This window comes from Cinclus cinclus, chromosome 14 (assembly GCF_963662255.1).
Source record: "Cinclus cinclus chromosome 14, bCinCin1.1, whole genome shotgun sequence".
Lineage (NCBI taxonomy): Eukaryota > Metazoa > Chordata > Aves > Passeriformes > Cinclidae > Cinclus > Cinclus cinclus.
This window is the reverse complement of record NC_085059.1, coordinates 8,009,918-8,031,242: the sequence shown is the minus strand read 5'-3', so window position 1 is coordinate 8,031,242 and position 21,325 is coordinate 8,009,918.

Sequence of the window (21,325 nt, the reverse complement as noted above, 5' to 3'; positions counted from 1 at the left end):
GAGCTGAACAATTCTGACAAGTATTTGTAATAAGCCACTGCAGCTGTTCCAGCTCATTCTTTGCTTTTGTATATCAGATTTTGCATTTAGTAATTTCTTTTATTATTTCATCTGTTATAGGAGCTAGATTACTCACAGATTCACTCCAAATAGTAACAACAAATTATACTACCATTAACAGAATTGTATTATGTTTCTACTAGTAATGAAATATTTTTCCACAATTTAGGCTACATAAAGTGGAATAAACAGATATTCTGCTATTCCTTGGTGGCCTTGCTTCTTCTGTATAGGAGGCAGTGAGTCTTTCATTTCAGCTTGCTGTCCTCAAAGTTCATGCTATTTGGAGGCAAAGCTGTGGATGACAAACTGCAAAGCTGACTGGAAAACATGCAAGGTTGATATATAAAACAAGCCACAGTGCTCGTGCTCTGTCTGTCATCACTGCTTTCAGGAAAATAAATAATACTGCCTCAGTCTAAGACTCCTTAAGAGTTTCTTCAGCTTCCATGGGGAATATTACAATTCCTTCAGTCTAAATTTGGAACCTAAGAGCTCAGTTTTCTAAAACAAATTCAAACTCTTTTTTTTTTTTTTTTTTACACCAACAAAATTCACAGAAGAAAATAAGCTTGTATAACTTGTTCCCAAATTGAACAAAGCTAACAGAAATTGATCGTCCCTTTCATGAACTGTGAAAAATGCTATGGATATTTCTCTGGTTTAACAACCCAGTGAAAACATTCTCTGTTCACCACTTCCTCTGCAAATTTTGCTGTGAGCACCAACAGCTTTACACCAAGAAGACCCAAAGGAATTTTCCATCAAAGCAAAACTGTGCATCACATGAGCAGGTGAAAATGTGATGGAGAAAGGTGTGATGTCTCTGTGAACTTAACCCATGCCAGCCTGCATCTAATGTGCAGTATTTTGTTTTATTTTCAAATTCCTGTGGATTTAGTAATTGAACATTATTCTTGTGAGAAAGTGAATATTTGGCATTCATGTACATAATGATATGCTAATACATCCTTAAGAAAAGAATAATCAGAATTCATCTTGTCCGTTAACATGCTTCAAGTTGTGCATGTGATAGAAATGGATATTTAAAACATCTTTATTTCATTATCTCATTTATTATATTGTAGGTTGGCAACTAATTAGTATAGATATTTGAAGTTACAGATCGAGGAAACTAAATTAGTGCACTGTAATATAATTAATCATAGAAAACTTTTGTTCAGCAGCTAATCTATCAGCTACTTTGCTTCTTGTTGATACTCATAACTTTGATTAAGATTTTTCAGTACTTTATTTAACATCTTAGCTTGTTAATATGAAATCCAGTGAAGTATCTACTATCTATGAATAACATTCCTGGAAAAACTTGCAACAAAAACCCTCCTGGTGCTTGACTTCAACAAGAAATAGCCTACAGAGACCAAGGGCCACCATGTCCCGTGGCAAAGGATGCCTCAGGGTATCAGACATGCTTTTCATTTTTGCCCTCCCCTCTAGTCCCCCTCCTGTGCTTTCACGTGTTCCAGAAGTATTACAGCCACAGCTGAACGTGCTGGAGGACAGCAGTAACCCCAGTCAGGACCAAGATTCTTGCTTTAGAAAGCTACAGCACCTACAGAAACCTACAGAGGGCAGAACTGGTGGTTGGTGAGCACCCCTGAAGTGCACATTTGTTCCTGAGAGAGCAGGACAGGATCTGTGCAGGCACTGGGTTCAACGAGCCTGAGAGATTTCTTACTTTTCTCCTAGAATTGCTGCGCTGTCCCTGTCCTTGCATCTACTTACTGAGAGGCAGAAATACACAGTAAGATGTCAGAATTCAAAATTAATTATCCCTTCATAAAGTTCAGAATAGTCCTGAGAGTGAGTACATCAGTGGACAAGGGAAGGGTTACAGATGATATTTATCTGGGCTTCTCTAAAGCCTCTGACACACTCCTCAGCTTCTTCAACAAAGCTTTGCTGGTGTAACTATTTCAGAAGCAAGCCTTACCTTGGCTGTTTTCATTGCTAGTATAATTGTAAAGACTTAAACTGTGAAACTAAACCTGTAAATGCCTAATCTCCATGGTTTTTAATCTATAGGATTTTATCCAGTTAAATGGTTACCACTTGCAACTTTCAACGTACAATAAAATATCAGAGCAATCCTTTGGAAATACCAAATAAACAGAATGACAGGCTATTGACCTGTCATTTGGAAACAGTGTTTAGTCCATTCACTAAAAGTTAGAATATTTAAGTGAGTTTTTTTTACTGTTGCATGGCATTATGTAGAACATGCCAACAGAAAATAGCTGTTTTTAAAATTGTACTTTTTGTTGGGGTAGTATATTGGTAAACTCCTAAAATTCCTAGGTTTTGGTCTTTTCTGTGAGTCTTTTGGTGCATTTTGACACAAATGTAACCTATATTCATATGTTAACTGTGTATTTATGTTTGCTTGTTATTTACAATTTATGCCTCAGCGGTCATTTATAAAATTTTACTTATCCTGTCAGCCAGCTTTGACATTATCACAACTCCAATTTGCTATTTCCTTTGACTAATGAACAGCAAATTAAGGCTAAGCAAAGCAAACACCTTTTTAAGAATAACAAACCAGAAACTGATAGAGTAGCAATAAAATATGTATAGTAAACACTTTCTTTTGACCAAAATCTCTTTTATGGGGTGTTGGCAAATGTTATTGGACAGATTGCCTGCTAAAGCAGTATTTGTGGCTCAAATAAGATATTAATACAACTGAACATAGATATTTCTTATAGAAGACCACAAGTCTTTAGAAAGCAAAGCAAATTTTCCTGACTTTATTTTACTAAGGGGCTGGTATGCTTCTGATATATATTTTAAGGTTTTTTCTCCCCCCCAGATATCATTATACTGTGTTTAATAATAGGAAAAAAGAGAAGAAATGTCATACAAATAACTGTTGTATATTGGTGAACATCTTCAGGTATCCTTCAGGATTTTATTTTGAAAATTGGATAATGAGGACAAGCTGTCAAAACTCAACATGCAAAATATTTGTAAGAGCAGAAGGATATATGTATTATAAATGCAAGATTTTCCCTTCTGTGTATGCAGATGGATTTTTGGTTGCTTTGTGTTATTATCAAAAATTAATATTTGATATTACAAGTTTGTATGACACAGAAGATTTCTTTAAACACCAGTTTTGTAATGTGCATACAAAATAAAATGTGGAATAGTAGACTCTGCTAGGCTGCTATACTTTATAGTTAGGTCTCCAGGATATTTATACTGTAATTTACTAGTTTTCATTTTTTCTTAATGTTGCTTGAAAGCAAAAAGCCAACTGCATCATTTTATGAAGTACACAATAAATGTCCATTTTACAGAGTCAGGAATCGGGATCAGAAATAGGTGAGCTCTGAACTGTAGTTTTACTTTATGACACTGCTTGATTTCTTTGTAAAAATTTGACTTGCATGGAGATCATCTGTAAATCATCATGAGTCAACAGATTAATGGACTTCTTATCGAAATTCCCAGTGACATCAGCAGCTCCTCCTTTGTGAGAGCTGTGATGTGAATGTGAAGGTCTCTGAAAAAAGTCACTGATCTTTGATGTTACAGTTACAGCTCCTGGGACTTCTCTGTTCCAGCTCTTTTATTGCTACAGCAAAGCTGAGCTGGTAATGCCAATGATGGGAAACAGTGAACAAAAATGCACTTTATGCTTTCCTATTAGGAAATTAATATGCCTGTTCTCCTCCTTAGGCCTTGATCTCGCCATGGAATTAAAAACGTGCAAGTCATAATTGTACTTAGACATGTTTTTACTGGCATCATTGGTGGCCAGACTCTGTCAGCAACCATGGCCAGGTATCACCACTGAGCACGGTCTCTTACAGATAAGTCAGCAGTGGTACAGGAATTCCAGACAGGCAGCAGGAGCAGGGTTTCACAGCATCACCTGCCAAGGGCCAAAGGGGATCACTGCACTGTGCAACCTGACCTTCTCTCCAGCACATCCTGTCATTTCATCCATTTACTCTGTACTGAGCCCAATAACTTCTGTTTGAATAACACAGCTCTTCTCTATTTGCCTTTATATTGAGTTTCTTGGCCAAAAATCCATTACCATTTTAGTCAGGTCTGCCATCACCTAAAAGAACTTTTGAGGATTTCTGGTGCTCTATTAGAAACCTGCCACTGGGAATGTGGTACCAAGTTCCTTTTAGTAGCAGTGATTATCCTCAAGTCTACAGCAGGCCATGATCAGTAGTGTTTGTGTCAGGCTTTGGGATTCCTCTGAGTGAAATACACATCAAAATGTATTACTGCCTGCCCTAGTTTCTTATTTGCAGTATCAACCATTTTTTAAGAAATTGGTCACATTAGTAAAAACCCAACGGTTCTGCAATTTTCAAAAGAAACATTATATGCTCAAAACACATTCTGTCACCATGCAGAGCCTTCCTCGCAATCTATTTTTTTTTTCTTTTACTCTTATGTAATTCATAACAACATCTGACAGGCTCCCGCTAGCATCAGATGACTTGAGAAGGATTTTTAAACAGGAAAGGGAGATTTGAGCAAACATAGATTTGGACTGTGTGGTTGTTGCTACCGAGGTGGACATTGCCAGCATTCTTCAGCCTCCCAGATGTACATTGGCTCATTAAATCACTCTGTTTTGTTTAAAACAGCCACCTCATCCAGGCTGTTAGAGAATTGCATTCCCAGAATTTATTGTTTATCTGTTGTGAGCTCTTCTGTAATATGTACTTAGGAGAAATGTCTTTACATCACATAACATCCCGTATTTTTTCCCCCCACCAGGGGAAATTTTAGGCTAAACAAAAATATTTTTGATCATCAATATATAAAGTTAAACTATTTCAGTAAATGTGATTCTTGTAATATGTTCCTTAAGGTTCCTTATCTTCCCCATATAAGACCCACAGAATAATAAAGCCAAGAACAGATATCCCTCTTAGAGATCTCCTTGTAACTGAAGAGAGGAGGCTTTTATCTTGCTGGCTGGCTTAGAGCTGCTCTTTACTCCCTGTAATGGTAATGAAGACTCAAAAATACGGTGATTTTTTTTAAATTAGGAGTCTTAGTCTCTTCCTCACAGTACAGTTTGTGTTCCTGTAGGCACTTGAGCCCACTGGTGTGAGCACCTGTGGGGAGGCTGTTTGTGGATGCACTGGCAGAACCCAGCCCCAGTTGTGTGATATACATGGAAAGCACAAAATTAATTTCACAAACTGGCATTTTTTCTGAATTCTTTATACCCTCATTCAACAAGTGGTACAATATTTTCAACAGCAGTAAGGAAAACAATGGCATCTTCATGCACAGACAGGGGAAAGTTTTATCTCCACTGATGAGCATGAGAGCTTTAAGCGTCTTGTAAAATTAATGGGAGGGGAGCAAACAGTTTGTGAACACTGCTCAGGCCTGCCACCACTTCTGAGAAGTTGTTTTGTTACTTATTTAAAGGAGATAATGCGTTTTTGGCAAACCTACTGCTTTCAGGTATTTTTAATAAATTTGCAGTACAAAGGATGTGAAGTACAGAGATGTTTATAATGAGCAGCAAAAATGAGAGGTATTTTATTAGGTTGTGTAGCTGTCACTTGCTGATTACTTTTAATTGGTAAAATAACAAATTAATGGTTTATTTATTGAATATTTTGACCTAATAACTGCATGGATTTTTATGAAACATCCCTTTTGGATGCAGCTCTTTCAGTGGTTTTGTTCACAAACTTTTAGATTAATCTCCAGTATTAGTTCAGAGAATCACAGAACCATCACATAGTTTGAGTGGGAAGAGATCTTTAAAGGTTGTCTAGGCCAACTCCCTGCCCTGAGCAGGAACATCTTCAACTACAGTAGACTGTATAGTTAATATACATCTCTAGAAGTGTACTTAAGAGTCTCCAGTACCATGGTGCTGGTTTTTTACAGCTTTTTGTGTGATTTTTCAAATGAAATTATCTTTTTCAACCAGCTCCTAAACACCAGTTTACATAGAAGCAATTGCATTACTATGATACGTATTTTATCTTTTATGCATATGTATATAACACTGGTATAACTGAGAGCAGTTGTCTCCAAGAATCTAAGAAAGAACTAATTGATTTAGTTATCTTTATTTTTTAATTAAATGTATCACTGTGAAGTCAGACCTAATGAGTTACTTCTTAAAATTATTTTCCCTTCTCAGACTGTTAGAATATTTATTTATACAGAAGTCTGTATATTTTCTTGCATCTAAATGAGACCATTCTTATTCATAACCTACTTAATATGAAAAACTGTCCTCTGAAATTGATTCTAGTATAAAAAGGTGTACACGTGCACTGATATCCTTTCCTTGAGCAAAGCAGAAATTACCTTATTAATCATATTCAACTGTTACGGGTCTCCACTTTGAAAGAATTTAGCCCACATAGAAAACTAGGCTTCACAGGAATAAATGCTTCTATGGACATTCTCCTGGCAGGGAAAAACCACGGCTGCCACACTCCAAAAAAGATTTTGGTAGACCCAAAAAGAATGGGTTTATATCTGGAATAAAAAACAAACTGATCTGAAATCTTAAAGAAAGAAAAAAAGCACAAGCCCTCCCCCCCCCCCCCCCCAAAGAAACAAAATTACAAACAAACAAAAAAACAGCAAAACCCCAAACAAATAAAAAATTCATTTTAAAGATACTATTTTAGTCAAGCAAATATTAATCTGTTACTATACCCAGCTAATCTCTACAAATGCAGTAGGAGTTCTATGGACAGAAGCATTACAAAGCTCAGGAGTCCTACCCCTAAAGCACTGGCATTTGTTTTTAGTCAAGTGTTGAAGACCACTTTAATTTAAATTATTTATTTAATGGATTTATTTACTAGTCTTTTGAAAGTGTCCTAAGATTTTCTTGGAGAAGCATTCATTCTAAGGGAAGCAATGCATTAATTTGGAATCCATATGGACATTAATCTGAACATTAATAATTATATTCCCTTAGCAAAACAGAAAATATAGAAATAGCCAAAAAAAACATGAAGCCATGTCATCAACTTTTCTTCTTCTAAAGAATAAAATTAACAGAAGAGATCAGACACCTGGATATTTTGTTAATATGTGTTAACTCAAACCACCCTGCAACTCTTTACTGAAGTAATGATTGAGAACAAATTTCTGGTTTAATAAATGTAAGAGGGATGTTTTAATAAAAAACATAAATTGGGTATCCCTTTTGTTTTTTGGCTTTTTAAAAACGGAAATAGGTTTGCTGGTTTGTCAGTGTTCATGCCTCCTGATTGGCCTCTCCTTGCATGGCCAAATGCAGCCCTTGGGTAAGTGATACGGATTCTTCCAAGTGAGAAGATTGCTCACTGATTTGGAGCTGCTCTGAGCTATGCTGACCTGTTTCCAGCTTCATGTGATGTTTAAGCTGGAGACTAAAACATCCTATTGGACGGTAACACAGACAAAAATAATCGTAGGAAAAATCCTATTATCAGATAAATATTTTTGGTAATGAGAGAGCAGGATGTAGTCATGCAAGATGCTTAATCTCAAGGCCAACAACTCCTCAAATCACAATACAGTTGTAACATTTTCCACTTCTAAACAATGAGCAATCAAACATTAGCTAATTAAATGCTTTCAGTGGAGAAAGAAAATATAAAAATACATGAAATTATCAAATAAAAAAAAACAAGTGACTAATTTGTCAGCTTCAGCATCACTTTACAAATAGCAGCAGCCAAGTCATCCCTAAGCTGCATATCAATCAATTTTACTTTTTACAGCTGATAAGATCCTCTCTAATTAAATAATGTTTTAATTGCCTTTGACTTTCAATGCAAGGAAGATGACAATACACTTTCATGAAAGTACTCCCTACTCGTTTCTGTATGCTGTGACTGTCATTATGCAGCTAACAGTTGTTCCATAGCAGTATCAAGACTCCACGTTTTCTTGTGGAATGAGGACCCTGAAATAACTGTAATTTAGAAAAGTTTATTTTCTATATGCTAATATAATTTTTTTAATTGATGGCAACACTGAGGTCTGCCCACTTACAGTCTGTAGTCATTCTCAGAATTTCTCAAACACCATCTCCAGAACCATTTGATCCTATGTGTGGCTGCATTTACAATGAGAATGCCAGTCCTAGAAAACACAGCCCTCCAGTTTTCACACTGACTTACTTACTAATTGCCTTTCAAAATATTTGGTTTTCATAAGGCTACCATGAAGTGCATAGATGGAAATCATACTGTTGCTTTATGATATGATAATTAGGTTAATTATAGCACAGAAATGTGTGTCAGTAAGAACGTGCCAGAATTAGGGCAGGAGACCCAGCTCAGCCTCAGCACAAGGACCCAAGGGCTGCACTGGCAAACAGAGCAGGCCCAAGGGGTCAAGGAGAACCAGCACCCTTCTCTAAGTGTCTCTTCTGCATCTGTAATGCAAGGGGGGGGGGGGGGGGGTTAAAGAAGCAGTAAATATCTTGATAGTTCCCACTCTTCAATTCTGAATACACAGGAGTGGTTTGGGTGAAGGCATTTAGGATGATTCAAACCAGACTTCATTCTAATTCAGCTGAGAAGGGAAGGAAGGTAAGCAAGCTGTAAACAGACACTGCTGCAAGATATGAAAGTAAAACCAGAAAAACAATAAAGAAGAGACTGCTTCTTTCTCTGGGGTTTGAGATAAGCGACGGAAGGAAAATTTGAAGTGCAACCGTACTGCATTTAGTTTGCTCTCTTACCCAAAAATTAATTTCTACACCAGTTACAAGGAAAGCATCACCTCAAGGTTGTACAGGAAGTCTTTGGTCACACTGTAACACAGTTACTCAATATTTCACATTCACTCATTGCCATATGGACCCGATAGATGCTCCTTATGCTTGATTCACAAATAAAGTCAGAAGCACTTCAGTTGTATTTTCCAGCCATTCCTCCAGTGAGCAGATAATGATACAGCCAGTGTGGAGATATTTGATGTAAGTAGTGGACATTTCAGTCACTGCTTGAGTCCTTAATCTCCCTAGGATCCACAGGAAGAAAATTATTTGATATGAGAGCGTTTGATATTACAAGTTGTATTTAACATTTCAAGGCTCATTTGAATCAGCTCAGCTCACTGAACTGCTAAAGCATACAGGACAACACATCCTGTCCTGAGCAGAAACCTATAGATATGTTGAGTAGTCTAAAGGTATATTACAAAAAAATGAGTTGCTGAAGATTAGGCCCAAAATTTTATTGGTGCTGCTCACTTCAGATATGATCTGGCAGCTGGGCCTGGTGCATTACAGCACAGAAAGGGGCTGGATCAGCAGCAGAAAAAAAAATACTGAGGTCTCTATGGTGCACTAGGAACTCCTCGTGACAGAAATTCTGTTATAACCCACAAATACCTGTAGAGCAGAAGTTAGTGAATATTGATGCAAAAAGACTGTATCATAACACTATATCCCAATTTCCTTTCCCCTGCTGTAATCCATTAGGATGCTAGAAAACTTGAGTTTTCAGTAGCAATGTGCAGGCAGTAACATCTGCTTCCTGTGCCTTGGGAAAAGACTAATGGCCATTGCAAAACACTTCCTGTAACCATTCAGCCAGGCTTCTGCCCACAAATAAATGAATAAACGAATAAGCAAATAGATGAATAAGGGTGTTTAGTTCTTCCCGTGTTAACAGAGTGTTTTGTAACCTCGGTATAAAGCAGAAACAAAGAATAATTTCAGGGGTTACGTATTGTGTAGTACATTGAGGATGGAGTCCTAAGCAGAAGGTTTTATGTCTTTAGAAAAGTGTGTATTTATACTTCTCAAAGAGCTTGGCTTCTGAGCACAGCACTGACACTTTCCAAGTGCTTTCTGCAGGTCTCTAACAAAGAGTGTGCTGATGAGGGAGGGACAGCCCTGAGGCTTCCCTTGGCTGGCCCATTCTCAGAGACCCAGGGGAACAGGTTTTGCCAGGGGGTCGTTTCTGTTAACAGGCCTGAAGGGCTAAACTTGCATTTATTTTCTAAGACCAGACAGCTTTGGACAAGACACTTTTATTTCTGTTGCTGGTATGAAGTGATGGCAAAGTGAAGACAGGATACCACGTGCACGTTTTCTTCTCGTGGTGTTTCTTAGAGAGACAAAATGAGTCAGTGGTCTAAGAATCCAAATTTCACAAAATTCAGGGGGAAAAAAAGGAGATATTTTTACAGGAAGTCAGACTGCCTGATGTATAAGCTTTTATTTGTAGAACAAATAATTCTACTCAAGAGTGGTACATCTTGGGAAGCACAAAAGGATATGATGACACATCACCCAGTTCCTGGAGGAGAAGGTCTGCTGAGAAGTCAGTAAAATTATCTCTGTTAATTCCAATCAATTGTGGGTCATGTCCTAGATTTATAATAATTACATTTAAAGCATTGTGATTAAAAACAAGACCTAGCTTTTATAAATACAGTGGGAATTAATACATACCTTACGAGATCTTTCACAAATGCAGTCAATGTGCATGGGTTTAATGTTTTATATGTGTTTTTTTTCTTTTTAGGCAATAATCAGAATTCAGAGGAAAAGGTTGCAATCTACAGGAACCTGGTAGGTCAGATATTAAAATTATATAAACGCCAGTACAATTAGAGAGAAAAATATGTAAGCAGTAAGGTAATGAAAGTTGCATTTACTGGATATTCAGAGAATATGCAAAATCATTTAAATTTACATACTGAGGGGGTGAAAATGTGGTTTAGCAGAGGCAATTAACATGAGAAAGTAAGACAGATGCTGTGCAAATAATTCATAATGAATAATTTCTTTGCTCCATTATGTGTTTGCAAGTTTTCCAAACAAACTAGTTTTTCTGATGTATATGTTCAAACTGCTTGCTGAATAATTTCTATGCATATTTTTTTACGTAATTCATTCATAAGCAGAGCTTTTTGAATATTCAAGCTCTTTTTGAATGGGTATGTAGGTTGTGCAACATATTTCTCTTTTCCAATTGGAGAAACATGACTTAAAGGTTCTGCTATGAATAATCACAATATTTAACAATATTTGCTTCATTATTTTACCAAACACTCCTGCTAGTAAACTCATTTGTTAAGATAATCATGGAAAAAGAGATGCAAACAAAAGCAAATAAATTAGTCTGGCATCCAATCTTTTCTTTCTCACTTGAGAAAAATAATTTGCACTGTCCATAATTCTGTTTGTCTTTCATTAAAATATATGAAGAAGCTGAAAATGCAAAATCATAGTCTTAAACAGACTTGGGGTTCCTGTATCTGTAGGGTCACACTTAATGCACATCCCTTCCCAGCCGGGGCTGCCTTTGGCCCCCTCCTTCCCAAGGGGCAGTGCCTGTGCCCTTCCCTGGGATGGCCAAATCCCCATCCCTTCCACGGAATCCACATCCCTTCCATGGAATCCGCATCCCTTCCATGGAATCCGCATCCCTTCCATGGAATCCCAGTCCCTTCCAGAGAATCCACATCCCTTCCATGGAATCTGCATCCCTTCCATGGAATCCGCATCCCTTCCATGGAATCCACATCCCTTCCATGGAATCAACATCCCTTCCATGGAATCCCAGTCCCTTCCACAGAATCCACATCCCTTCCATGGAATCCGCATCCCTTCCATGGAATCCCAGTCCCTTCCACGGAATCCACATCCCTTCCATGGAATCCACATCCCTTCCATGGAATCCGCATCCCTTCCACGGAATCAACATCCCTTCCATGGAATCCCAGTCCCTTCCACAGAATCCACATCCCTTCCATGGAATCCGCATCCCTTCCATGGAATCCGCATCCCTTCCATGGAATCCCCATCCCTTCCATGGAATCCCAGTCCCTTCCACAGAATCCACATCCCTTCCATGGAATCCCAGTCCCTTCCATGGAATCCGCATCCCTTCCATGGAATCAACGTCCCTTCCATGGAATCCCAGTCCCTTCCACAGAATCCACATCCCTTCCATGGAATCCGCATCCCTTCCATGGAATCCGCATCCCTTCCATGGAATCCCCATCCCTTCCATGGAATCCCAGTCCCTTCCACAGAATCCACATCCCTTCCATGGAATCCACATCCCTTCCATGGAATCCCAGTCCCTTTCATGGAATCCACATCCCTTCCATGGAATCCTGGTCTCTCCATGGAATCCCAGTCCCGTTCATGGAATCCACATCCCTTCCATGGAATCCCAGTCCCTTTCATGGAATCCCAGTCCCTTTCATGGAATCCACATCCCTTCCATGGAATCCCAGTCTCTCCATGGAATCCCAGTCCCTTCCATGGAATCCACATCCCTTCCATGGAATCCCGGTCTCTCCATGGAATCCCAGTCCCTTTCATGGAATCCCAGTCCCTTTCATGGAATCCCAGTCCCTTTCATGGAATCCACATCCCTTCCATGGAATCCCCGTCCCTTCCATGGCATCCCAGTCCCTTCCATGGAATCCACATCCCTTCCATGGAATCCCAGTCTCTCCATGGAATCCCAGTCCCTTTCATGGAATCCACATCCCTTCCATGGAATCCCAGTCCCTTTCATGGAATCCCAGTCTCTCCATGGAATCCCAGTCCCTTTCATGGAATCCACATCCCTTCCATGGAATCCCAGTCCCTTTCATGGAATCCCAGTCCCTTCCATGGAATCCCAGTCCCTTTCATGGAATCCACATCCCCTCCATGGAATCCACATCCCCTCCATGGAATCCACATCCCTTCTGTGGAATCCACATTCCTTCCATGGAATCTGTGTCCCTTCCACTTTTTGAGTTCCTGCTCCAAGGCATAAAGGAAAGGCTCCCATGCAGGCAGCTAATGAAGATAAATACACTATTTGTTGGCAGTCAAGGTGATTAATTGCTGGAGGCAAGCTTAATTATGCCAGGAGTAACAATCAGCGTCAGGGACAGACACCAAATTTTGTGCTGCCCATTGTTGGACATGTGTTGTAGTTTGAATTTGAACATGAATGGATTAGTATGGATTGTGTCTTCTTGCATAACAGCCACATATTCTTAATTATATTTAGAGTAATATTTATTTGGAATACTGGAAAAGTCAGGTTTTTTGTAAGTGAAGCAGGTCATCAGACCTGAGAGACTGCAGCATTCTCAGGATAAATTCTGTATGATGAACTCAAGGATGAGTGCATTCCAGTTCCAGAATCTTATTAGCAAAGTAAAGACTGCATTTGATTTTCTATATTTAATTTTATTTTGCACATTTTTTATACTGAATATATTATATTTCCGAGTTCCTATTTCAGTTTACTTTTTCAATACTGATAATTAGGAAAAAAGTAATATTGGTATTAGTAAAATAAGTTTCAGGCTCCTCAGGAGACAGTGAGAGAATTTTAAGTTCTCTTTTTGAGGTACCTTTATATCCCATGTATATGGTCTCATTGAGGATCTGACAGTTTCAGCTTACACCTTCTTTTTCTTCCTGAAATCAGAAATTAGCCTGGGAATAACTTATGACAGAAATAATACAAAGGATCCCCTGCACCTTTTTAACACTAATAGGACAGGAGAATGCAGAGAACATATAAATGCAGTTTCACAAATGTCAGTTCTGCAAAAGTGTATAACTGTGAAACTTCTGCCATTCTCACATTTTACACTGAATAATGTGAGAGCACCGAGACAAGTATTTTAAATAACTGAAGTATACCTACATGCCCTTGGAAGAGAATAGGAAGAATAAAATAACTTGCTTAGCAAGTCCTGGTGTTATAGTGTGTTAACCAGCATTTACAAATTCCTTTGGGGGCAAAGAAATGATGGCTTTAATGAGCACAGAAAACTCAATTGTTTGAAAATACAGAAAAATTACAGTGAAGTTACATTAAACCTAGAAGGAAATTGTAGATCAATAAATTGGCAGATTTTATATAGCAAACATGATATTTTTAAAACCGAGATGTATGTACTAAAATAACAACAGAAAAGAAAATACATATTAAACTAATCTTGTTGGGTAAATAGTCTCTTTACTCCTTGGGTTACTTGCAGTCTCTTCCCTTTTTCAGCAACTTTAAATTTCAACTTTATAAAACATCCAGACACAACAAACCCTTCAATTCGGTTTTGGTTTATTATTTCCTATTTATCTACACTTAAACAATCATGTTTTAGCAGTTAGGCATTAGTGATTATTGGTATTTTTGTAACCTTAAAACAGACATTGTAGATTATGCATCCCTGAAAACATATCTCCTGCTGAAACTTCACATTCTTCTATGGCTGCCTTAATTTCTTTTAGCACTGCAGGAGTTCATACTGGTAGAAGTGATAAATGGACATGTTTCCTTGCATTATACATATTTACAGCAAGTAAACTGTGTCTACCATATCACTTTATAAATCTGTTGCCCAGTGCTGCTGTAGCCAATGCATAAAATATTGGGCTTCTCAGGGACTGCTCAGTGCAGTTTAACACAACAGATAATGAAAGGAGATCAGGCATGAAAAGTTCCTCTTTATCTTGCACCTTTCGTCTCACAAAGTAGCTGATAACAGCTAAGTTCATTATCCTTCTTTCATACAGTATTCAGGAAATCAGACACTCCAACCACGACCTTCACAGAGAGAGGACTATGTCATCCTCTTTAGTCAGTAGCAAAAAAAGGGCTCTGATCCTGAATGGAGTTGTTGGATTTTGTCAGAAGATAAATTAAGCAACTGAATACTTTTGTGTGTTTGTATGGAACTTCTTTTCAAGGAAATACTTTGCATTAAAAGAAGAGAGGGCATAAGAAAGCACAGAACATAAAAGTTAGCAATGAAAGATGGGGCAAAATTAAGGTCAAACAGAGCAAAAGTAAAATTAACTAACAGCTTCCTTAAAGACCCATCTCTAATATTTATTTATTTAATTTAAAATTATGTGCAATGACAAAGAACTCATGCTACCTGTTGGGAAAAAAAAAAAGTTATCCCGATTCTGAAAATTCATGTTAGTTTATTATTATCTAGTATTTTTCATTCTCTTGATAGTTCTCGTGTACTAAGAAAATGAAATAAATATTATTCTATTATATTTCATAATGGTAAGTGAGCCTATGAAAGTTAAAATACTCACTGATCTATGAAAGCATTTTTTAGACAAGAAATTCTGCCTTTCCCACCCTCTAATTCCTCCCTCAGTCTCCAGAGTGGTCTTATTTAAAAGCAACAAATTCTCTTGGTGAAATTTGCATTGGCAGTTCATATAGGGGTAGGTGTGTATCACTGAGAAGGCAAACTGTCACAAAATGCACGTCCTGTTTTATGTACTGGACACTTCTAGTTTTGCCTTGGTGATGTTTTTTTTCTTTTTCCCTCATCGTTGTGTCCCAAATAATCCTTGTATTTTCACATGCACCTTCCAGTAGATGGTTTGTCTGTACCAGCTCACAGGCTTACTGCTGAAGCAGACTGCAAAATTAACCTTGCTTTTGAGGCAGGCTTCTTGGACTGACTGAAGTAATTTCAATCTCATGTAAAATAGCTACTTCATCCTTTACACCTTCCTACTTTCCTTTTTTCATTTCTCTCTGTATTGTTCCAGATATATTATTCTACCACTTCTTGTGGCTAAACCAATTTAAGTAACCTTTCACTTAGACTGTGTGCTAGAACTGTCTGTGTGTGGTGCCATTTACCTAAAATCAGCCTCATTCCATCTTGTGCAGAGTGTGTCTGTGGGGTACCTCATCCACACCAATACCCCTTCATGCAGATCTGAGCTAAAACCACTCCTGACATCAGAAATAAATGTTGATTTTATCCTTAGCTCACTTTGTCAGTGAACTCATAGTTACCATCCAGAACGCCCCCTGACCTCCATGGTTTTTATCATAATCACCTGGTGGTATTTTCTCCCACTTTGAAAAAGCAAAGGCATTTCTATATATAGACAAGCACATAAAGCAAATCGTTTTTCTTAATGGAAACTCTCAGTGATTACAGCAGGAATACAATTGAAACTGTTCAGCCTCTGTGGTGTCAGAGTCATTTAAATGGCCAAGAGAATTTACATTGCAATTACACTCAGACTAGAGCTTCCAAAACCAAACTGAGGACTAGTTAACAACTGTATCTTCCATTTATGTTACAACAGCAGCAACAATACAGATTTCAGTATTTGGGAACTGGGAAAGCAGTCATGACTCCATTAGAAACCAGTCATTAGAAACCAGTATGATTCCAGTAACTGGGTGGGCCAGAAGAAGGTAAGAGACCTGGGTCCAGATTCACAGGGTAAGAATGACCCTGAAATTTATGTCTTCAGATTAACATTTGTATTAGTGGTTTAGGATTATCACATTAGCACTCTTAGCACAGTGGAAGCAGTGCATCCTACCAACTCCTCAACAGTGACACCTAACTTTAACACCCACAATGTTTTTTCCTGAGAGCTGGACAATTTAAACACAAAAATTCTTCTCAGTGACTGGTGAATTCTCCTCTTGGTCAGCCAGATGAGCAAAGATTTATCATTTGTTTCAGCTAGTACTCTTCCACTTTACACTAGGTTAACAGCCATATTCTTCCAAATTCTTCCAAATTCTTTTCAACTATTTGTGGTCAGATATAGGGAGAAAAGAGGTCAGGTGTTTAAGTTCAGACTTCACTGTACACAGAACACACACCACGACACACAGGTGGTGTTCTGGTGAGGTTTTTTTTGCATCCCCTGGGGATAGCTGTGCATACTGAAGGTGCTCATTTGGAAACAGCAATTCTTCCAAGTACAACAGCATTCCATGTCTTCAAAAGTCTTCACTTTTTCTTAACTTTCCACTGAGTAGGTGGAAAGACTTTCCATCTTTTTCCCCCTCTTCTTCTTCCAAAACTGCAACCTTGCTGATGGCTTTGCATTGTTGAGAGCTGTTCAAGCACATAGCAAGTGGCTTTCCACCTGATTGGTGCCTCCATTTAAGCCACTTCAAAGACAGGCTTTCTTACAAGGTAGATGGGCTGCCTATGAAAGGGAAAAAAAAAAAAAAAGACTAAAGAGACTACCTGAAAACATTGATACAATTTCAACACCTTCCTTTTCTTTTTGCTTGATGAATTACACGCAGCTTCTGGCAATATTTAGGAGGTGACACAAAGTCTGTTATTGCAATGTCAAACAGACACACTTCCAGCAGTACCAAAGATGCTAATTCCAGTGTGTTAAAGTTCTTGCCACTCCTTACCTGCTAGGTGCTCTGCATGATACACAATACTACGTCTCCCATACCATGGTATGGTTACTTCCTTGGAACAGAGAGATACTCACATGTATATTTTTAATTTTTTTCATTACTATGCAATTGCAGACATAGGATTAAGAATGAAAATTGGACATTTAAATCAGGTGCAGTTGCATAACTGACTAATGATATTGCAGTATATATAATAAATGTAGGGAACTGTACCAATTAATTAAAACAATTCTGTTTACAACACATTAAAACATTTGAGAGGCACTGTTCAGGAAGATAAGATTTCTCTTTATTCTGAAGAATCCTGTGTTGTTACAATGGATCATTGCATTTCACAATTTCCAGCTTACAAGTTTGGAAAATTTATGGTTATCAGCTGAAATGATCTCTTTTGTGATGGCAGCCAGTGAACTTCCCTTAGGTAACCACTCCATCGATCCCATAACTTACTTTTGAGATGCAGTATAACTTTCAGAAAGATCCTACTTTGTGTCTAAGCAAGACCAGAATGCACATTCCATAGGTAAAATGTTCCTATTACTAGCAAGCTGCACTCCTAAAATTTCACCTTCGTTGTACAATGTATTTATATAGGATCAGCTTCTGGAACTCCTTTTATCATGGCTGATTTGATCAAGCTATAGCAATGTGTGTGGTGTTAATATTACATACTAATAGAGAAATAATGATGTATCAGCAGTTCCAGGTTAGAAAATTCAAACGTGATGAAAAGGCAAGGGGACAAGCATCCAGCAGTTACCACCAGTAAACTGCTAATCTTTCTTGTTGCCTCCTTTCTTCTTTCCTTTCAAATCATGCTGAAGGTCAATTTTTCAAAGAAGTGTGAAAAGAGAGAGCCATGGCCCTTCTGAAAGTGGACAAGATGCTCTGCTGTCAGCAGGCTCTGTAAGTGACAAGGTGACTCTGAGAAAGCCCCTGAAGGCATTGAGAACTGGAGCTGGTAACACGTGCAGGCTCAAGGCTGTGCCATGGAGCAGTGCCATGGAGCAGTGCCACGCAGCCAACAGGGCAGTGACACAGCTGTAGTCCCATTTCTCAGGCACCTTAATGGAAGCTGAAGAAATGCACTTCAGATTCACTGCTTGGAACTTGTTCTTGAAGGAAGGCATGCACATTCTTTCCTCCAAAGAGCTAAACAGAGCTAATGTATTTAAAATGTGCTAAAGGAGGAGTAGCTTGTGGTCACCATTTACTGACTAATCTGGTAGATGGAGACCTAACCCAAAAAATTAGGTGTTTGGGTTATTCTCTGCAGCCTCATGCATATTCATTCCCACTCCCCGGAGAATACCCTTACCTGCAGATTAAAGGGATGGGAACAAACCTGTCTTCCATTGAAGCTTTACCACATCTAAAGGAATCCAAGATCAATTTAAACAGAGAACAAGAGGAAGAGAGAGCATGGTTCCCTGTCTTCTGTTAGGACACTCACTTAGGGATAAGATACAGTTATCCTTCTAAAACCTACATTAATTGTCTCTCAGATTTTCTGGATTTATATAGCTACAATTAATCATGAATGGGGATACAAAGTCAGTATTCCCACATTGGTCTTACTGATACTGCCTCGATATGCAACTTCTGGTTATTTTTGTTGTGATACTCTCTGCCACCCATCCACTCCCAGCTGTCATCTTCACTAACCCAAAACCGTGGGAACGTGTACTCAGTTATTCACCAGGACAAACTAAACACTGCTTATCGTGAACTGCCTCCCAGAAAACAATCCCCCTACCTGAAATGTCACCCACGTTCTTTTTCATTCCATGTCTGACCTTGACTTCACCAGCTCTGTTGAACAAATGAGGCCACCGTACCAAGGCAGCTGGGTTGGTCTGTGCCATTAACCCGTATCCATCATAATTGACCAGCAACAAACCCTTGCTGCATGTTATTTAATAAGCCATTTGCTTGTTCTCTCTCAAATCACTGGTCTGTTTAAGTAGCTGTGTAATATTCTGTATGCCACTCCAATGAGGTGGAGATTTCCAGATATCTTTAGATTGTATGAGCTGAATGAATTCTGAATTTTGTTAATTTGCCTAATAATCAAGTCAAATGCTTTATGGACTGCTATTACAGACTTTCCATTACCTTTTTCACTGACACCTGCATCCATCAAAATGTAGTTTCACAAGATTTGCTTCCAAGCTCAGTGTAATTTTGTCTTTCTTTCCTGATAGGGACAACTTATTACTTCACTGCAACAGTCTTTTTAAGAATTCTCTAGCATTCATTTTTGCAATGTAGTTTATTTGCAAGCAAAAATATTATTTCCAGTAAAACGACTGTCACAGTGTATCTACACAAGTTTCCCTGCAAAATCAACACATCACCACACATACATTAAAATCTTGACCACAGCTTTAGAGACAAGGACACATCTTGAAATCTGTGAAATGCCATGGAAAAAGATGAGGCCAGGGAGAAGCTGTTGTTCTGTGTATCTTCTTCACTCCTGTGAATAGATGCAGTCCTCAAACAACAGCATTGCATGTAATTTACCAAGCTCTACCAGTATGCTCAACTCTCCCCTTTTCACAATTAACCTTGAAAAGCTGAGAGATGCTTCCCTGCTGGTTTCTGGATTGCCCCTTTAAACTCTTGCTCTTTGTTGACAGTTACAAAACTACAGTTGCACTTGGAAAATTAACTCTGCTGTAGTTTCTCTCTATTCAGAAATTTACAGTGCACTTTCCCCAACTACACTGAATCCAATGTGGTTCAGTTTTCTGCATTTCTCTACAGAGATTTTCTGTGGTATGGAATATAGTCATGAGGCTGATCTGTGGCACTGTTAGCCCTGCTGCTGTGCATTGCCCATGCCCAAGGCTCCTTTTCACTGCTGTTTCTGATTCCTGGCTAATTTCAGTTGCTACTTTCCCCCTGACCTTACCAAGATATGTACGAAGTTTTACAGGTTGCTATCAGCTTGTGCCTTATACTTTGTCACTCTCTAGTTTCCTGACTTACTTTGCTTTATACTCCTGGTTTTGGTGCCATTGCTGGTCTGACAGATGTGTAGCAATGTGGAGGGAGCAATTAAAGGTTCAATAATTCTCAACATTTAATTATTTCAGAGAAGATAAGTATTCTGCGCACAATTTGGAAGTAACATATACAACGCGATGTTTGAGAATAAAGCAGTTCTGTTCTGCAGAAGTGACAACAGTCGTTGGAACGGTTCTAACTTGTGGCAAAAAGATGGAAGCGATTTTTTAACATTTTTTTTTTTTCTCCCTCCGCTTGCCCAGATTTTGCTGTCGCCTCCGCGCGCTGCTCGGGCTGCGCAGCGGCGGCCGCGGGAAGGGACCCGCATCTCCTCCCGACCCGCACCGCCTCGACGGGGCGGCGGGGCGAGCATCCTGCCGCCGGAGAGCCGGGGCGTCCCCGCCTCCCGCGTCTCTGCGGCAGCGCCCGGCCGGGGCAGCCGCCCGCTGCGCGTAGGGACGGTCAAGGCAGCAAGGACACGCTGGCGGCGGCGGCGCTGCCGCTCCCTGTCCCCATCCCTGTCCCCATCTCCGTCCCCATCTCCGTCCCCATCCCCTTCCCCAGTCCCCGTCCCCATCCCCGCTCCGCCGCCCCCGCCCGCCCCGGACCCCGCGCCGCCGCCGCCGCGCGCGCCCGTGCGCCGAGCGCGGCGATTGGCTGCGGCGCGCGCGGCACCCGCGGGGAGGGGCGCGCGCTGACGGGGCCGCGGCGGGCGCGCGCGCGCGCGCTCCCCCTTCCCGCCCGGCGCGCGCTCGCTCCCCCTCAGCCCGGCGCGCGCTCCCCCCGCGGCCGCGGCTCCCGCGCTCCCCGGGGGCGGCGCGAGGCTGCGGAGCCGCTTCCCGGAGCCGCTTCCCGGAGCCGCTTCCTCCCGGCGCTTCGCCCTCCGGGTGCTGCTTCTTCCCGGCGCTCCGCTCGTGGCAGGAGGGACGGGACGCGCAGTGAGAGCAGAGCGAAGGCGGGGAAGGGCAGGGAAGGAAGGGGTGTCCCCTCCTCACTGAAGGAATCCGCACCGGTGCGAAGTTATCGCTCAGAGACGGTGAGAGGCGCTCGGGCTGCTCACCCTGCCGCCGCCGCTG